The sequence below is a fragment of the Podarcis bocagei genome (assembly GCF_964188305.1).
Source record: "Podarcis bocagei genome assembly, chromosome: 14".
NCBI lineage: Eukaryota > Metazoa > Chordata > Lepidosauria > Squamata > Lacertidae > Podarcis > Podarcis bocagei.
This window is the reverse complement of record NC_138139.1, coordinates 1,888,129-1,907,367: the sequence shown is the minus strand read 5'-3', so window position 1 is coordinate 1,907,367 and position 19,239 is coordinate 1,888,129. Positions and strand designations below refer to the sequence as shown.

The following is a 19,239-nucleotide window of genomic DNA, read 5'->3' as shown; positions in this document are numbered from 1 at the left end:
AATTATCCCACAGTCACTATGTCGTCTAGAAGGAAGTGACCACTCCCCACATCAAATGGGGGCGCCTTTTGCGTGGTCGCGTGCAGCCCCCCGGATCCCAGTGCGGCTCCTGGTAGTTTGGGCTGGCTTCATCCTCCCCAGGCTGGATACCTGGAGGTCTCTGCCTACCTCAGCCAATTGCCCAATCCCGCCTGGGGAGGCATTGCCAGGGGATCGGCCAGGTAGGGGGAGGGACCACCCTGCACACACAACAGAAGGTGAATCTTACCTGTGAAGCGTCAGTTGGGGAGTCCTTGACCCATTTTGGCAGAGGAGATATTCCTTTATGAACTGGATTCAGTTCTGGCAGACAATCTCCCACTGTGTCCTTCAGCTTGCCAACCATGCATTTGTTTTCAATAGCATCAGCTTTGATAGAGTCAGCCAGGCCATCAAGTGGCATTTGAAGAATGCAAGATAAGGACTAGGAATAGAGAGAATGGCTGATTTATGTGCTTTGATGTGACAGAAATATTGGCATAAGACTTCAGGGTCAGTCTGGCCTTACAGTTCCCCTTGTGTAATCTTACTGCCGCTGTTACAAAGCTTGGTGCATCTCAGTGCTCCCCCCCCCCCCGGAAAATAGGTGCCGGTCCTCACCATGAAGTTGTTACCGTAAGTGCCCACTTCTTAACAACAACCAAAAGGAGGCACTGGTGCTGCATCCCCCTGAAAAAAGGACTGGTGCATCACCCCCCAAGAAGCAGCTAATGCAAGACATTGACTGGCCTGTTTTCAAGAAGGAGAAACTCAGATTTGCATAGTTGTTACAAGGTATAAGTTCAGGTGATACTACCATCCCTGTGAATCCTGTTAAATTAATTTAAATTGTGCAAATATGTTAATATCTTTGGATTAGCTCTGATTAGATCTGCAGTAAATTCAGAATCCTAATGAAACATTTTCTCAACACATACTAAGGAGAAGGCATTATACTCAAAAGCAATCATGGGGAAGGTCTTAGGAATGATTAATATGTGAGCTAATGCTAACTGTGTCAATAATTTCTTAGGAAGTGTTTGAAACTTTGTCTCCTGCTGTTATGACAGTTTGTGGGTCACTATGGTAAACAATTTCACTTGAACATCCATTTACAATCAGAATCATAGTATTCTAGAGCTGGAAGGGACCATGAGGGTCATCTAGTCCAGCCCCCTGCAATGCAGGGATCTTTTGCTCAATGTGGGGCTTGAACCCATGACCCTGAGATTAAGAGTCTCAGGCTTTATCTCCTTGAAATGTTCCATTGGACATAGATGCAAGCTGCTTCTTTTAAATGCCTGTTGGGTGAAACTTCTCAGTCAGTCACTTTGAAGAGTGAAAAGAAGCCAGCAAGTGTTGAAGCAAAGTCTTGCGCTTCTCCCTGATGAGAGGAGAACCCTCACTTAACTGATTAGCTGGAAAACCTGAGTGAGTGTCAGAGATCTTTCGCTGATTCTTGGCAGCATCTAATCTGTTACTCACAGCCATTATGCATTTTTGTGCAGCCAACTCATTATTTACATTGCAGCTCTTGGCTCCCCCCCCCCCCCGCTTTTTTGTAAGAGCAGGAGAGGCTTTCATTGCAGATGTGTGCTATGATTTCATTGGCTAGCACGTAAAAGGGACTGTTGTTGTATCAGCTGGTGTTGGTTTCTTTGGATGCATTGGGTTGGAAATTTTCCTGCAGCTTTTGGGGGTGCTTGCCAGCATAAAATGGAGAAAAGAAAAGCAGGAGTGTTTAGGGAAATGGGGGCACAAAACAGCTGATTGAGAAACACGTCCTTACAGATCACTCAACAGAGACCACGTCTCCAACACTTGCTGTATGTTGGGGATCAATATGGATCTAACTTAGTCATGTCATCAATTTCAGTGGGTCTGCTCTGAGTGGGACCAGCCTTGGATACAACTCAAAATCATAACCACTTGTGTGCAGTGCGTTTTTTCTATAAAAAAAGGTGCTGAAACTCACCATGAAGTTGTTACAGTAAGTGCCACACTTTTTAATAACAAAAAAAGGGAAGTGTCGGTACTGCATACCCTTGAGAACCCCCTGAAAAATAGCACTGCTTGTATGTAGTCAGTACAGAAGGGTGAGAAATTTGATTTAGTTCACATTTAACAGAGTATCAACCTAATTCATACTTTCTGAAAATATGCATGAACGAAAACACACCTACCTTTAAACCTGAGCTTCGCCGTATTCTGCAATTCAGTTCTCAAGCCAAATAATGTGTACAAAAATGCATATACTAGGGGGAAATGTGCCTGAAAATGCTTACATTAATATGAAAATAGCATTTAAAATGCAATAAATTAGGGGAAATGTTTTTACAAAATTGTGTGTTCAGTGATGAATTTTCATGAGGATTTTTTTTAAAAAACTGATGCAAAAACTGTGGAGAAATGAAGGTTGAAAAAAATGAGAATTTAAGAGAAACCAAAATAGACAGATTTGCCTGTCGCTTGTAGGTGGACACCCCTCACCAGTTCCTGACGAAGTTCCTGATGCTATTTATATTCCATCCAAGCTGGTTTTTAAAAGATGAGATTTTTGCAACTCCCTTCATTTCTCCTGTAACATTTAATAATGCCAGGCTATTTGTTGTTAGTTCTAACCTGCCACTGCCTGAGCATCTGTTTCTAGCATAGAAGGTAGCAGTTTTATTACCCCCATCTGAGAATTCCATGCTTTATTACCACCAAGGAGAGGAGAACCTAACAAAAACATACGACTGGTGTTACATTTTGCACATGGAGAAACTTAGTCCATCTACGTGATTGTGTTTCAGCATTGTCTACAAATGGAAGATGATAATGTACAAAACCCTCCAAGTGAAATCTGAGCCGTACATCTAACATTTATTCAGGCTCTAGCAAAAGATTGCCCCACATTTGTTTTGATTTAAAGAAGCTCAGTCTGTAGCTAATTCGTCATTATATTTATGAACAAATAATGGTATGAGCATAATGTCACTAAACTAGAAGCAGACGGTGTTCATTACTCATATACGTTTGTTTGGTACAGTGATCTGGGTGCTGAGGTTGTGGTCCAGTTCAGAGACTCCATGGTCCTTCAGTAACTGAAGGGAGTTAAAGGACCACATCTCCATGGTGAATCATCTGCTTTGCATGCAGAAGTCCCCAGCATCTCCAGGAACCACCAGGAAACCCTGGAAAGGTTTACAACCAGTGTACATTAGGGGTGGGGAACCTCCTCAGTCACATTGCCTTCTGGTGATCAGGGCCAGAGGCAAGAATGAGACAGAGCAACAAATGTGAATTTTACTTCTGCACAGTAGGCTAGTTTCTGCACACACTCACCTACCTAGCTCTGCCCTCCCTCCAGGCAAGCAAAAGGCATTATCAGAGATCAAGGACACTGTCCAGCCAGGCAAAAACCATTGAGCAGCAGACACACTCTCCCTGTGTGTGTGTCACCTGGGAGTGTTCCAAGAATCAGAGAGAGAGATCTGGAGGGCCACGTTTGGTCCTCAAATCAAAGATTCCGCACTCCTGGTGTTAACAGCACAGAATTAGATGGATCCATGATTTGATGCAGTATAAAGCAGCTACCTAGGGTCCTAATCCTGTGGTCTCTGGGACAGGCACCATCATGGCATTACAAACCCCTATGATCTCATGCAAGTCACAATGAGCTCCTAGCCTTGGCATGGCACTGGTTATGATGAATGGCTTGATAGAAACCCGAGAGTGCTGTGAGCCCACCTGTGGCCTTAGTCGTTCCTGCAATTGATTGACTGGAAAACCTGTCCAGTGCTCTTGACTTAGAAGGAAGGAAGGAAGGAAGGAAGGAAGGGAGGGAGGGAGGGAGGGAGGGAGGAAGGAAGGAAGGAAGGAAGGAAGGAAGGAAGGAAGGAAGGAAGGAAGGAAGGAATCTGTCAATGTGGAGCTCCTACGCAGCTCATTCATTGCTTCTCCCATATGCCTGTGCTGATGGAGGCTACTCAGTGTGGGACAATATTGAATCTACAGGCAAGGGCTGGGATATATTGCCATGCTTGTACCTCATCAAAACTCAGTGTGAGGAAATTGGCCCTGTGCTTCCAAGTCCTCCACTACCAGTAAAGTTTTTAAACAGAAACACCCTTGTCTAGAAGATGTACTATGCACATTCTTGGCAGTCAAACACTGGGGAAGATCCTAAATAAATTTAAGTTTATTAGGTCTGTTATGTCAGCCTTGATCCAAACTGAGAACAAGCTAAGAATGAAACTGTTCAGTATGAAACTGTGAAATATGGATTTTCCTTTTTCTCTCCTTCACCTCCTTCTCCTTTTTCATACAGGATTCAGACACATGAAGCTCTGAGGCAGCCATCTCATTTGGGTCTCTGTGTAATTAATTGTGCATTTCTAAAAATACTGACTTTGAATGCATACATTATCTGTCAGTTGGGAGTTGCTAATATATCATGTACCGTACCAGCAAAACAACACAGTCTGTAACATAAGCAGGAAAAGGAAGAGAGAAAAGTCACTTCTCTTGTCAGTATATTAAATGAAACTATGATATAGGTCTGTAGGAGCCAACTCCTAGGGGCTGAGGTCTCTTCAGTCCCCACAATAAAATATTTGAGGAGGCTGCCCTCCCAAAAAGTTGATGAGCATTGCCGTTCAAGTGGTGTGTGCATCCTGTGTCTTGTGATCGTTTTGTGATGTGGGGCAAGGCTTACCTGTCCCCCCCAATTTTTTTATTCAAGTTGCCACCCCTGTATAGTTCATAAACTCTGGCTGGAGCACATATGATGTCAGATGATTGACAGATGGGTGGACCTGCACACCTATCAAATGTCTGTAGAGAGGTGGCCACTTTTTATCTGGACCACTAGACAAAAGTGACCCCCCCCATCTCAAGTCTAGAGCAGGTGCCACCAACCTTTTCAGGCCCAAATATGCATGTGGGGACCCATTTCTTTGTCTTTGACCATCTATTTGCAGGGTGGCAGTGTACCTGTTGTGATACACCTTGGATTAGGCCGTGACTCGCAAGTGATCTAGAGCAAAAAGGCTCTTTGGCAGCAGAATGTCTTGGTCTGAAACTTCTACTCCATTCCTACGCACACCAGGGACAATAAATCGTTTGTTGTAATGAAGAAATAAGGGAGATGGACTCCCCTGGGCTTTTCCTTCCTGATTTCAAAGTGAGATAGGTGTGGCAGTGCTTGCCTGTGAATTCATTTGTGAAACCCGCTTTTTGAGCATGCCCACTATGTGAAGCTTTCCCTTCACCAGAGAAATGTCTTAATCTTCCTTTTGAGTTTTGTTAAGCTCTTCACCTAAATTGTATAATAAGGCACAAAGACTGATTTCAGATCAAGGGAATTAAAAGGAAAACAACGACACTAAAGGCTAAAGTAATATTGCATGTTATGGATGAAGGCTTCAATTAAATAAATCCCTTTGTTACTTAATGTAATGGCCTGATTACAGATTAAAAATAGAGCTGTGTTTAATTGGATTTGGCCATTTAGCTTCTCTTGACTGGTGCTGCTCTTTGGTCTTGACACATCTCTGCTCTATCTGGGTCATTTTCCTGGGATCCCCTCCAGATGAGTGAGTCAAGGTCTGCACATTTCCTTGATGCTAACAGGAACTAAACTTCTTGTGTAACTGTCTCCTTCAGGCTGGCAGTACAAAGAAAATGTCCTTGTCTTTAATGGAGACTTTTTCTCCACTGTCAAACAGCTCTTACTGTCAGAAAGTTTTTCCTGATGTTAAGTCAGAATCTCTTTTCTTGTAACTTGAAGCCATTGGTTCAGTTCCTAGCCTCCAGAGCAGGAGAAAACAAGCTTGTTCCCTCTTCCCTGTGACAACCCTTGAGATATTTGAAGATGGCTATCATATCATATCATCATATCATATCTCCTCTCAGTCTCCTCTTTTCCAGGCTAAACATACCAAATTCCCTCAACCATTCATCATTAGGCTTCGTTTCCAGAACTTTGATAATCTTAGTTGCACTCTTCTGCACATGCTCCAGCTTGTCAATATCCTTCTTAAATTGTGGGGCCCAGAACTGGACACAGTACTCCAGGTGTGGTCTGACCAAGGCACAAATAGAGCAGAATTATTACTTCCCTTGATCTGGACACTAGACTTCTGTTGATGCCACCTAGAATAGCATTGCCTCCCCCCCCTTTTTTTGCTGCTGCATCACACTGTTGACTCATATCAACTATCAACTTTAAGGTTGACTAATACCCCTAGAGCCACATGTTCTGCTTCCAAGCCAGGTGTCTCCCATCTTATATTTATGCAGCTGGTTCTTCCTACCTAAGTGTCAAACCTTACATTTGGCCCTATTGAAATTCATTTTGCTAGTTTTGGCCCAGTTTTCCAATCTGTTCCCTTGATCCACCAAGCTTGTAACTCCATCAAAAAAAGGAATGAGATTCATCTGCCATGACTTGTTTTTGAGAAACCCATGTTGGGTCTTAGTGGTCACAGCATCCTTTTCTTTTCTTTTTTTAACTTTTATTTTGCTTTAAACAGGTACATATAAATATAAGTGCTCACAGAGCGACTGTTTTATTGTCTGTTCTAGAACCTTTCCTGGTATTGGTGTCAACCTCACTGGTTGGGTAGTTACCTGGGTCTTCTTTCCTCCCCTTTTTAAAGAGAGGAACAATATTTGCCCACATCCATTCTCACCTCTTCTCCAATAATTCTCTTTTTAAAAAAAATAAAAAAATTAAAAATAAAAATAAAAAAATTCAACAATATTTTAAATTTAGCAATCAATCATTCCACCTTTGACTTCCCATCTCTCCCTTCACGGTTCCCCCAAAATTTTAATTTATGCTGCATATTATAGTTTCTCTATACCTTCACCTGACCACAAAAGAAAAATGAAAAGTTTACCCCCATTGCTGTTCTTACTCCAATCCTATTTGCGTTTTAACACATTTACACTGAATTTTTAAGTATTCTGAAAACATTTTCCAATCTTCTTTAAAATCAGTCTCTTTCTGATCTCTAATTTTACACGCCAAACTTGTCAATTCTACATATTCTATCAATTTCAGCTGCCATTCTTCTTTGGTAGGTACCACCTCATTTTGCCATTTTTGTGTGTATAATATTGGTGCTGCCATTGTTGCGTAAAGAAATAGAGTTATCTGTTTTTTGGGGGGGATATCTGCTGCAGTTATCCCCAATAAGAAAGCTTCTGGTATTTTGGGGAGAGCTACCGTAAATATCTTTTTCAACACATTACAGTGGTACCTCTGGATGCGAACGGAATAATAATAATAATAATAATAATAATAATAATAATAATAATAATAATAATAATAATAATTTATTTATACCCCGCCCATCTGGCTGGGAATCCCCAGCCACTCTGGGCGGCTTCCAAAAGAATATTAAAATACTATAATACATCAAACATTAAAAGCTTCCCGAAACAGGGCTGCCTTCAGATGTCTTCTAAAAGCCTGGTAGTTGTTGTTCTCTTTGACATCTGGTGGGAGGGTGTTCCACAGGGAAGGCGCCACTACCGAGAAGGCCCTTTGCCTGGTTCCCTGTAACTTGGCTTCTCGCAGTGAGGGAACCGCCAGAAGGCCCTCGGTGCTGGACCTCAGTGTCCGGGTAGAACGATGGGGGTGGAGACGCTCCTTCAGATATACTGGACCAAGGCCGTTTAGGGCTTTAAAGGTCAGCACCAACACTTTGAATTGTGCTCGGAAACGTACTGGGAGCCAATGTAGGTCTTTCAAGACCGGTGTTATGTGGTCTCTGCGGCCGCTCCCAGTCACCAGTCTAGCTGCTGCGTTCTGGATTAGTTGTAGTTTCCGGGTCACCTTCAAAGGTAGCCCCACGTAGAGCGCATTGTAGTAATCCAAGCGGGAGATAACCAGAGCATGCACCACTCTGGCAAGGCAGTCCGCAGGCAGATAGGGTCTCAGCCTGCGTACCAGATGGAGCTGGTAAACAGCTGCCCTGGACACAGATTTGACCTGTGCCTCCATGGACAGCTGTGAGTCCAAAATGACTCCCAGGCTGTGCACCTGTTCCTTCAGGGGCACAGTTACCCCATTCAGGACCAGGGAATCCTCCACACCTGCCCGCCTCCTGTCCCCCAAAAACAGTACTTCTGTCTTGTCAGGATTCAACCTCAATCTGTTAGCCGCCATCCAACCTCCAACCGCTTCCAGGCACTCACACAGGACCTTCACTGCCTTCACTGGTTCTGATTTGAAAGAGAGGTAGAGCTGGGTATCATCCGCATACTGATGAACATCCAGCCCAAACCTCCTGATGATCTCTCCCAGTAGCTGCATGTAAATGTTGAAAAGCATGGGGGAGAGGACAGAACCCTGAGGCACCCCACAAGTGAGAGCCCAGGGATCTGAACACTCATCCCCCACCACCACTTTCTGAACACGGCCCAGGAGGAAGGAGCGGAACCACTGTATAACAGTGCCCCCAGCTCCCAGCCCCTCAAGACGGTCCAGAAGAATGTTATGGTCGATGGTATCAAACACCGCTGAGAGATCCAGCAGAACTAGGAAACAGCTCTCACCTTTGTCCCTAGCCCGCCGGAGATCATCAACCAGTGCGACCATGGCAGTTTCAGTCCCATGATGAGGCCTGAATCCCGACTGGAAGGGATCCAAATGGTCCGCTTCTTCCAGGCGTGCCTGGAGTTGTTCAGCAACCACTCGCTCAGTCACCTTGCCCAAGAATGGAAGATTTGAGACTGGGCGATAGTTGGCCATCGTGGCCGCATCTAAAGATGGTTTTTTAAGAAGCGGTTTAATAACTGCCTTTTTCAGCGGGTCTGGGAAGGCTCCCTCATGGAGGGAAGCATTCACCACCCCACGAAGCCCATCACCCCTCCTTCCTGGCTAGCTTTTATAAGCCAGGATGGGCAAGGATCAAGGAGACAGGTGGTTGGTTTCACTCGTCCAAGCAGCCTGTCCACATCCTCGGGGGTAACAGATTGGAATTGATCCCACACAACTTGACTAGACAGGACTCTAGCACTCTCCCGCCCTGGCCCTGCTCCCACGGTGGAGTCTACCTCTTCTCGAATCTGAGCGATTTTATCTGCAAAAAACTTTGCAAAATCATTGCAGGAGAACATGTGGCCCGTACTGGGCCCCGATGTCGCAGGTGGTTCCGCTAAATTGCGAACTACCTGAAAGAGTCTCCTGCTGCTGTTTTCTGCAGATGCAATAGAGGCGGTGAAGAAAGTCTTCTTCGCCGTCGCTATTGCCACTTGGTAGGCTCGACATTGAGCTCTAACCCGTGTCCGGTCAGATTCAGAACGGGTTATCTGCCACCGGCGCTCTAGCCGTCTCAACGATTGTTTCATTGCCCTCAGATCCGTGGAAAACCACGGGGCTGTCCGGGCTCCATGCAATCGGAGAGGGCGCTTTGGAGCCAAACAGTCAATAGCCCTGGTTAACTCCACATTCCAGCGGGCCACCAGGGAATCAGCTGAAAGGCCATCAACATGGGATAAAGCATCCCCTACCACTCTCTGGAAACCATTTGGATCCATTAAGTGGCGGGGGCGGACCATCTGAATCGGTCCCGCCTCCCTGCAGAGGGGATGGGTCGCGGAGAAGTCCAGTTGCACCAGGAAGTGATCTGACCATGACACTTCTTTTGTTTCACTTTTACTTAGTGTCAGATCACCAACATCCATAGAGGTGAACACCAGGTCTAAGGCATGCCCGTGGCTATGAGTTGGGCCAGACTTATTCAGGGACAGCCCCATGGAGGTCATGCTTTCCACGAAGTCCTGAGCGGCCCCTTGTAAGGTCGTGTCGGCATGGATGTTAAAATCCCCTAGGACAACCAAACTAGGTGTCTCCAGGAGGACATCCGCCACGACCTGAAGCAGCTCGGGCAGGGAATCCTTGGTGCAGCGGGGAGGTCGGTACACCAATAGGAATCCTGTACTGCCCCTATTGCCCAACTTCCAGAACATGCACTCAGAGAACTGGGTCTTTCCAATAGGACGCCTGGTGCAAACTAATGACTTCCTAAAAATCACTGCAACCCCCCCTCCCCGCCCACAAGGCCTGGGTTGCTGTGCGTAAGAGAAACCTGGTGGACAAGCAGCGGCAAGGGCGGGCCCATCTGCTTCATCCAACCAGGTCTCTGTCACACATGCCAGGTCAAATCCTCCATCCACAATCAGGTCGTGGATGGCAGTGGTTTTATTCATCATTGACCTGGCATCGCACAGCAACACTTTCAGGTCATGTGGGTTTCCCTTGTTGATTCCAGTATCCTTCCGGTCAGGACCAGACCTGGAGGCAGGGATAGTCCTCAGACAGCGACAAAGCCTGCTTCCTCGGTAATGACATGGTCTGGTCTTAGCGTAACTCCTCCTCCTACGCATGATCACTGAGATCGGTTGTCCGAGTGCATCCCCCCCTGTGGAACCTGCCCCAGCCATTTTGTTTGCTGGGACCTACTCCCAGGCAGCCCTGACCCCTCCCCTTAAAATCAAATTAAAGCCTATACAAAAAACAAACTAACAGAACAATAAAACTATAAAAACAAAAAACAAAGTTACAAACACAACATAATTAAATTAAACAAATTCCCACACCCAACTAAACACCCACCCCACCCACCTGAGGCCTCCCTGGAGCCCCATAAGCTGCGGAGGTGAGTATGGGGCCCGCCCCCAGGCCCAAGGTGGAGAATGGGCTTGCAGGGGGAGCGGTCCTCCCTACAAACTCACGGCAGAGCAACAGCCCCATTCGCATCCTGAAGCGAACACAACCAGTGTCTGCGCGTCTGTGTGTGCGCAGGTCACGATCCACCACTTCTGTGATTGCCCGTGACATCATTTTGAGCGTCTGCACATGCCTGAGCGGTGAAACCCAGAAGTAGCGCGCTCCGTTACTTCCGCGTCGCAGCGGAGCGTAACCTGAAAACGCTCAACCTGAAGCACATTTAACTCGAGGTATGACTGTATCCCAAAGAAGGGCAGTGCCAAAGAATGCTCCAACTACCGCACAATTGCACTCATTTCACACGCTAGCAAGGTTATGCTTAAAATTCTACAAGGCAGGCTTAAGCAGTATGTGGACTGAGAACTCCCAGAAGTGCAAGCTGGATTTAGAAGAGGCAGAGGAACCAGAGACCAAATTGCAAACATGCGCTGGATTATGGAGAAAGCTAGAGAGTTCCAGAAAGACGTCTACTTCTGCTTCATTGACTATGCAAAAGCCTTTGACTGTGTCGACCACAGCAAACTATGGCAAGTTCTTAAAGAAATGGGAGTGCCTGATCACCTCATCTGTCTCCTGAGAAATCTCTATGTGGGACAAGAAGCTACAGTTAGAATTGGATATGGAACAACTGATTGGTTCAAAATTGGGAAAGGAGTACGACAAGGCTGTATATTGTCTCCCTGCTTATTTAACTTATATGCAGAATTCATCATGCGAAAGGCTGGGCTGGATGAATCCCAAGCTGGAATTAAGATCGCCGGAAGAAATATCAACAACCTCAGATATGCAGATGACACAACCTTGATGGCAGAAAGTGAGGAGGAATTAAAGAACCTTTTATTGAGGGTGAAAGAGGAGAGCGCAAAATATGGTCTGAAGCTCAACATCAAAAAAACGAAGATCATGGCCACTGGTCCCATTACCTCCTGGCAAATAGAAGGGGAAGAAATCGAGGCAGTGAGAGATTTTACTTTCTTGGGCTCCATGATCACTGCAGATGGTGATAGCAGTCACAAAATTAAAAGACGCCTGCTCCTTGGGAAAAAGGCGATGGCAAACCTAGACAGCATCTTAAAAAGCAGAGACATCACCTTGCCAACAAAGGTCCGTATAGTTAAAGCCATGGTTTCCCCAGTAGTAATGTATGGAAGTGAGAGCTGGACCATAAAGAAGGCTGATCGCTGAAGAATTGATGATTTTGAATTATGGTGCTGGAGGAGACTCTTGAGAGTCCCATGGACTGCAAGAAGATCAAACCTAACCATTCTGAAGGAAATCAGCCCTGAGTGCTCACTGGAAGGACAGATCGTGAAGCTGAGGCTCCAATACTTTGGCCACCTCATGAGAAGAGAAGACTCCCTGGAAAAGACCCTGATGTTGGGAAAGATGGAGGGCACAAGGAGAAGGGGACGACAGAGGACAAGATGGTTGGATAGTGTCTTTGAAGCTACCAGCATGAGTTTGACCAAACTGCGGGAGGTAGTGGAAGACAGGAGTGCCTGGCGTGCTCTGGTCCATGGGGTCACGAAGAGGCAGACACGACTAAATGACTAAACAACAATTACTGTATAAATCTTCCCCCCAAAGTACTTAGCTACTCTGCACCTCCATCACATATAGTAGAATGAACCTTCTACTTCTTTATATTTCCAACAAAGAATTGACATTGATTTATACATTTTTGGTAATTTATTTGTTGTAAAGTACCATCTACAGTATATATCATTTTCATAAAATTCTCGCTCAAAGTATAGCAAGTATAGCATGCTGTGAATTTCAACCCATATTTCCACAACTTTCCCCATGATTCTATTCTATGTTATTCCCCACATCCCTAGCCCAATGGATCCAAGAATTCTCAACGTTTATGGCCTTGGATTCAGCTCATTAGGCCCTGGGGATTTGAATTCATTTAAAGTATCCAGGTGTTCCCTTACTACCTCTTTTTCTATTTTGGGCTGCAGCTCTTTCCTTACATCATTTTTTGTTATCACCAGGTTGGGCATCACTTTTCTTTTGGGTGAAGACAGAGGCAAAGTAGGTGTTGAGTAATTCCGCCTTCTCTCTGTTACCCAATAGCATTGCTCCATCTACTGCACGCAGAGGACCTACCACTTGCTTGTTCTTCCTCTTGCTTCAAACATAGCCAAATAAACCTTTTAAAATTGTTTTTAAACTCTGTTGCAAGCCTGAGCTCATTCTGAGCTTTGGCCTGCCTGCCTTTTCCTTGCAGCTGTTGGTTTATCGTATATATGCTTTCTTCGTGATTTCCCCTTTCTTCCATTTCTTAGACATGCCCTTCTTATATCTCAGCTCATCTGTTAGCTCCTTATGCAGCCACACTGGTTTCTTTAGATGCCTCCCACTTTTGTTTCTTAGAATCATAGAATCATAGAGTTGGAAGAGACCACAAGGGCCATCGAGTCCAACCCCCTGCCAAGCAGGAAACACCATCAGAGCACTCCTGACATATGGTTGTCAAGCCTCTGCTTAAAGACCTCCAAAGAAGGAGACTCCACCACACTCCTTGGCAGCAAATTCCACTGTCAAACAGCTCTTACTGTCAGGAAGTTCTTCCTAATGTTTAGGTGGAATCTTCTTTCTTGTAGCTTGGATCCATTGCTCCGTGTCCGCTTCTCCGGAGCAGCAGAAAACAACCTTTCTCCCTTCTTGTTGGAATTGTCTGCATTTCGGCCTTCAATATTTCTCCTTTTAGAAACTCCCATCCTTCTTGGACTCCCTTCTCTACGATTATTTCTGACCCAGTAGCTCCTTAAGATTTTAGAAATTGGTCTTCTTAAAGTCCAGGGTGCAGGTCTGGCTACACTCAGCTTTCCTTGCCTCTGTATCATGAAACCCAGAAGGATATAATCACTTCCTCCCAAGTTTCCAAGTACTTCCACTTTCTTGATCAGTTGTTCCCTGTTGGTGAGGACCAGTTCCAAGAAAGATGACCCCCTTGTTGCTTTTTCCACCTTCTGGAAAATGAAATTGTCAGTGAGGCAAAGGAGGAATTTGTCAGACCTTAGAGTGTTGGCAGAGTTTAATTTTCCTTACTGGCATAATTGGCAGTTCTTCTTGCTTCCATTTTTGGGCCAATAACATTCTTGCTGCCGTTGTTGTGTATAAAAACAACTTACATTCCTTTCTATTTACCGTATTTTTCTCCCTATAGGACGCACCATCCCATAAGGCGCACCTAGTTGTTGTTTTTTTTTGGGGGGGAAATAAAGGGAAAAAAATTATTTCCCCCCAAGTGCGGGGCTGGGGCAGGGGAAGCCTGAGCTTCCCCTGACCCCAGCCCCCAGAACAGGCAACTCTCCACTTGCGGAGAGCTGCGCGAAGCCTGGAGAGCGAGAGGGGTCAGTGCGCACCGACCCCTCTCGCTCTCCAGGCTTCAGCAAAAGCCTGCATTTGCCCCATAGGATGCACACACATTTCCCCTTCATTTTTGGAGGGGAAAAAGTGCGTCCTATAGGGCGAAAAATGTGGTATATCACTTCCTACCATGCCCAGTAAAAATGCTTCTAGTTTCTTTATAAATGTATATTTCAACATTTTTTTCATCTCATTATATATAATCTCCCAGAAGCTTTTCACCTTTTTACATTCCCACCACATGTGATAAAATGTTCCTTCTTTTTCTTTACATTTCCAACAATTATTGCTAACTTTATACATTTTAGCTAACTTGACAGGTGTACTATACCATCTGTACATCATTTTCATCACATTTTCTTTTAGGGCATTGCATACAGTAAATTTTAAACCTTCTTTCCATAATTTTACCCAATCACTCAGCTGTATATTATACCCAAAATCTTTAGCCCAATGAATCATAACCGACTTTACCTCCTCATCCTTCAAATGCCATTCAAGCAGCAATTTATACATTTTAGACAAAATTTTACAATCATTACTTAATATCTCTAATTCAAACTTTGACTTACTTTCATCAAATCCTTTTTCTTTAAAATCCTGTTTAAACATTTCATTGAACTGACGGTAGTGCAACCAATCATACACATATTCTTTAATTTCTTCATATGGTTTCATTTTCCATTTACTTCCTTCCTTTTGTATTAATTTCCCATAAGTTATCCAATTCATATTTACCTTTTTCACACTCACTGCTTCTAATGGAGATAACCAATGCGGTGTTTTACGTTCCAATAGGTTTTTATACCTATCCCATATTTCAATTAAAGATCTTCGAAATATATGCCTTCCAAATCCTTTATGGATTTTTGTCTTATTATACCATAAGTATGCATGCCATCCAAATCTATTATCATAACTTTCCAAATCTAACAGTTCCGAATTTTCTAATAACATCCATTCCTTTAACCAACAGAGGCAGGATGCTTCATAATACAATTTCAAATCTTGCAGGGCGAAGCCTCCTCTTTCTTTAGCATCTGTTAACAACTTAAACTGTATTCTCGGCTTCTTTCCCTGCCAGATATACCTTGAAATCGTTTTTTGCCAATCTTTAAAAATTGCTGCCCCTTTGATTATTGGAATTGTCTGAAACAAAAATAACATCTTTGGTAGCACATTCATCTTAATAGCTGAAATTCTTCCCCAAAATGATAACTTCATCCTTCCCCATATTTCTAGATATCTTTTAATACCATTCCACACCAGCGTGTAATTATTTTGAAATAGATCAATATTTTTAGAGGTTAACCAAATTCCCAAATACTTAACTCTTTTAACAACTTCTATACCTATTTGTTGCTGTAGCACTTTCACCAGGTGCTGTTTCATATTTTTAACTATTATCTTAGTTTGCTTTTTGTTCAGTTTAAAACCTGCCTGTGAATCTTATGTCTTGTCCCTTCCCAGTTACTTAAGCAAGTGGGCCCTGACATTTGCAGGATAAAGTCTTAAGGCAGGCTTGGAGCAATGTCATACTATTTGCTGGGTCCCATCTCTCTAAAGCAGTGTGTGCGTGTGTGATTTATGATGTCATATCCTTATGTAGACCTGTTGCCTGTCTGGTGTAGTGGTTAAGAGCGGTAGTCACGTAATCTGGGTAACCGGGTTCGAGTCTCCGCTCCTCCACCTGCAGCTGCTGGGTGACCTTGGGCCAGTCACACTTCTTTGAAGTCTCTCAGCCCCACTCACCTCACAGAGTGTCTGTTGTGGGGGAGGAAGGGAAAGGAGATTGTTAGCCGCTTTGAGACTCCTGAAGGGGAGTGAAAGGCGGGATATCAAATCCAAACTCTTCTTCTTCTTCTTCTTAGTGACATCTTTCACCTCACACTGAAAACCCATTTCTCAAGCCAAGGAAATCAGTAATCATATCCCATAATGATAGTCACTGCTAAAGACAAGCCTAATGACAAATAGCCATCTTCCCTCATTATCCTGCAAGATCACAGCCATTTCTGGCCCAGGTTAGCAGGCTCACTTCATAAACATGAAAAATGACACAGACATCCCTGGCAAGTATTTCTCACTTTACAATTCAATGCTTCCCTGATAAAGGTACTAAAAAAATAACAAACTTTTTTGTGGGGAGGGGAATCAACAAATATTTACTATGCTAGCAATGTCTTCCAACCGTTCCTGATACCTCCTTATTTCACAGCATAGGGACAATACTTCATTTGTAGCAGTGCACTCTGGCTAGCCTACAGCAGGGTGTAGGTTGATGTTGATGCTGAGCTACAGCTCCCATCGTCCCTTATCATTAATGGATCTGGCTGGGCAGGAGGTGGAGACCACAACATCTTGAGGGCACCAGGCTAGCTACCTTGGCATAGGTAACCCAGGGCATTCGCCCTTTCTCTGGCCCATTGGATGAACTTCTCTCATGTTCGTCAAAGATTCAATGGCAGAAGTTTCCTTCTTTCCAGTCCAGAAGCAGAGCTGAACAGTTATGGCTGATAGCTCCCAGCATTATAAAAACTTATTTCCTTCCTGTTAAATTCTTCTAATGATTTTGCCTAAACAGGAACCTCTGTTTCCCCCCTTGAAATTTCACTTTTGGTAAAACTCTGCGACAACTTCAATTCTGGCTATGCATGTGGTCTCTTCCAACTCTATGATTCTATGATTCTATGATCTTTGTAGGACAGGAAAATGCTCCACTTCTTGGTTTTGGTTGGTTGTTTTTTTTAAGTGTTCTTCCATTTTATAGTAAATTTTACATTCCACAGAAGTTATTAAGTCACCAGCATTAGAAGTTACCAGCATCACTTTGGGTGTGAATCCCAGCCAACCTATGAGCTGTTAATCTAGCAGCCAGTTTGATGCACACTAAATTAGGCTCTTTGAGCCTCTCTATTATTTTTTTTATAATATTTTATTAAGTTTTATCAATAGAAAAGTTCAGAAAATTACAAAAACAGAAAAATACAAAATTACAAAATACAAAAATACAAACATTAAACACAAAAAAGAAGGGGGGAAAAACACATATAAAAGAAAACAAAACTCCCTCTTTTTTTAATTTCTCGTCTTTAGTTAACTTATTTTCCTGACTTCCTCACGCCTCCCTTTTTTGTATCCCTTTTAAAAATTGGTTCAGCAAATTCATATCCAATTTAGCTTATCTATTATCAATCACATCTTACATTTTACCTTGTTGCTAGAACCCCTTCAGTTCATTTCAACGTCATCAGCATTCAAAAATTTTACAATGTTTCTGTAAATAAATTTTAAATTTCCTCCAATCTTCTTCCACAAGCTCTTCTCCCTGGTCTCGGATTCTGCCAGTCATCTCCGCCATCTCCATGTAGTCTATTAGTTGCATTTGCCATTCTTCCAGGGTGGGTAACTCTTGTGTCTTCCAGTGCTTTGCAATAAGAATTCTTGCTGCTGCTGTAGCATACATAAAGAAAGTTCTATCCTTCTTTAACACCGATTGGCCAACTATGCCCAGGAGAAAAGCCTCTGGTTTCTTCAGGAAAGTATATTTAAATACCTTTTTCATTTCATTATAGATCATTTCCCAGAAAGCCTTAATCCTTGGGCACGTCCACCAAAGGTGAAAGAATGTGCCTTCAGTTTCCTTACATTTCCAGCATTTATTATCGGGCAAATGATATATTTTTGCAAGCTTGACTGGAGTCATGTACCACCTGTACATCATTTTCATAATATTCTCTCTTAAGGCATTACATGCCGTAAATTTAATCCCGGTGGTCCACAACTTCTCCCAGTCAGCAAACATGATATTGTATCCTATATCCTGTGCCCATTTTATCATTGCAGATTTTACCGTTTCTTCCTCAGTATTCCATTTCAGCAGCAAATTGTACATTCTTGATAGTATCTTAGCATTGGGTTCTAACAATTCTGTTTCTAACTTTGATTTTTCCACCTGGAAACCATTTTTTTAATCCAAGTTATAAACCTCTCTTATTTGGAAATAATGTAACCAGTCTCGCACCTTCTCTTTGAGTTTGTCATAACTCTGCAATTTCAATTTGTCACCTTCCTGTTCTAAAATTTCCCAATATTTTGGCCATTTGGCCTCCATGTTAAGTTTTTTGAAAGCTTTCACTTCCATAGGTGATAGCCACCTTGGGGTTTTAGTCTCCAAAAAGTCTTTGTACCTTATCCAGACATTAAACAATGCTTTCCTAACAATATGGTTTTTAAATGCCTTATGTGCTTTTACCTTGCCATACCACAAATATGCATGCCACCCAAATATGTTGTCATACCCTTCAAGGTCCAAAACATCTGTATTCTCAAGAATTAGCCATTCCTTCAGCCAGCAAAAAGCTGCTGACTCATAATAAAGTTTAAAGTCTGGCAGGGCAAACCCCTCTCTGTCTTTAGCATCAGTAAGTAGCTTAAATTTTATTCTGGGCTTTTTGCCCTGCCAGACAAATCTAGATATATCTCTTTGCCACTTCTTGAAACAGTCCATCTTGTCGATAATTTGCAATGATTGAAATAAAAATAACATTCTCGGCAATACATTCATCTTAATAACAGCAATTCGACCCAGCAAGGAAAGCTTCAAATTCGACCAAATTTCTAGATCTTTTTTCACTTCTGACCAGCATTTCTCATAGTTGTCTTTAAATAAGTTCACATTCTTAGATGTCATATTCACCCCCAGGTATTTTACCTTCTTTACTACTATTAAATCTGTCTCTTTCTGAAACCTCTCTTTCTCTATCGGCATCAAATTTTTCTCCAAAGCCTTAGTTTTCAATTTATTCAATTTAAAGCCTGCCACTTGACCAAAATCCTGGATTACTTCTAATGCCCTCTTAGTACTGGATATCGGCTCCTGTAATGTCAAAACAAGATCATCTGCAAAAGCTTTAAGTTTGTATTGTTTAACTCCGACCTGAATACCTTGAATCAAATGGTCCCTTCTAATCATGTTTAGCAAAACCTCCAGGACCGAAATGAAAAGCAGTGGGGAAATTGGGCAGCCTTGTCGTGTCCCTTTCTCTATTTTAAACTCTTCTGTAACCACATTATTTACTATCAGTTTAGCTTTTTGTTCAGAATAAATCTCACTT

The 19,239-nt window shown here is 43.2% G+C and overlaps 1 protein-coding gene across 3 annotated transcripts in view; it reads left to right on the top strand.

Annotated features, from left to right (window-relative positions):
* The window catches only part of THSD4 (thrombospondin type 1 domain containing 4), a 429,219-nt gene that overhangs the window by 358,819 nt on the left and 51,161 nt on the right, over window positions 1-19,239 (top strand). The window lies entirely within an intron of this gene.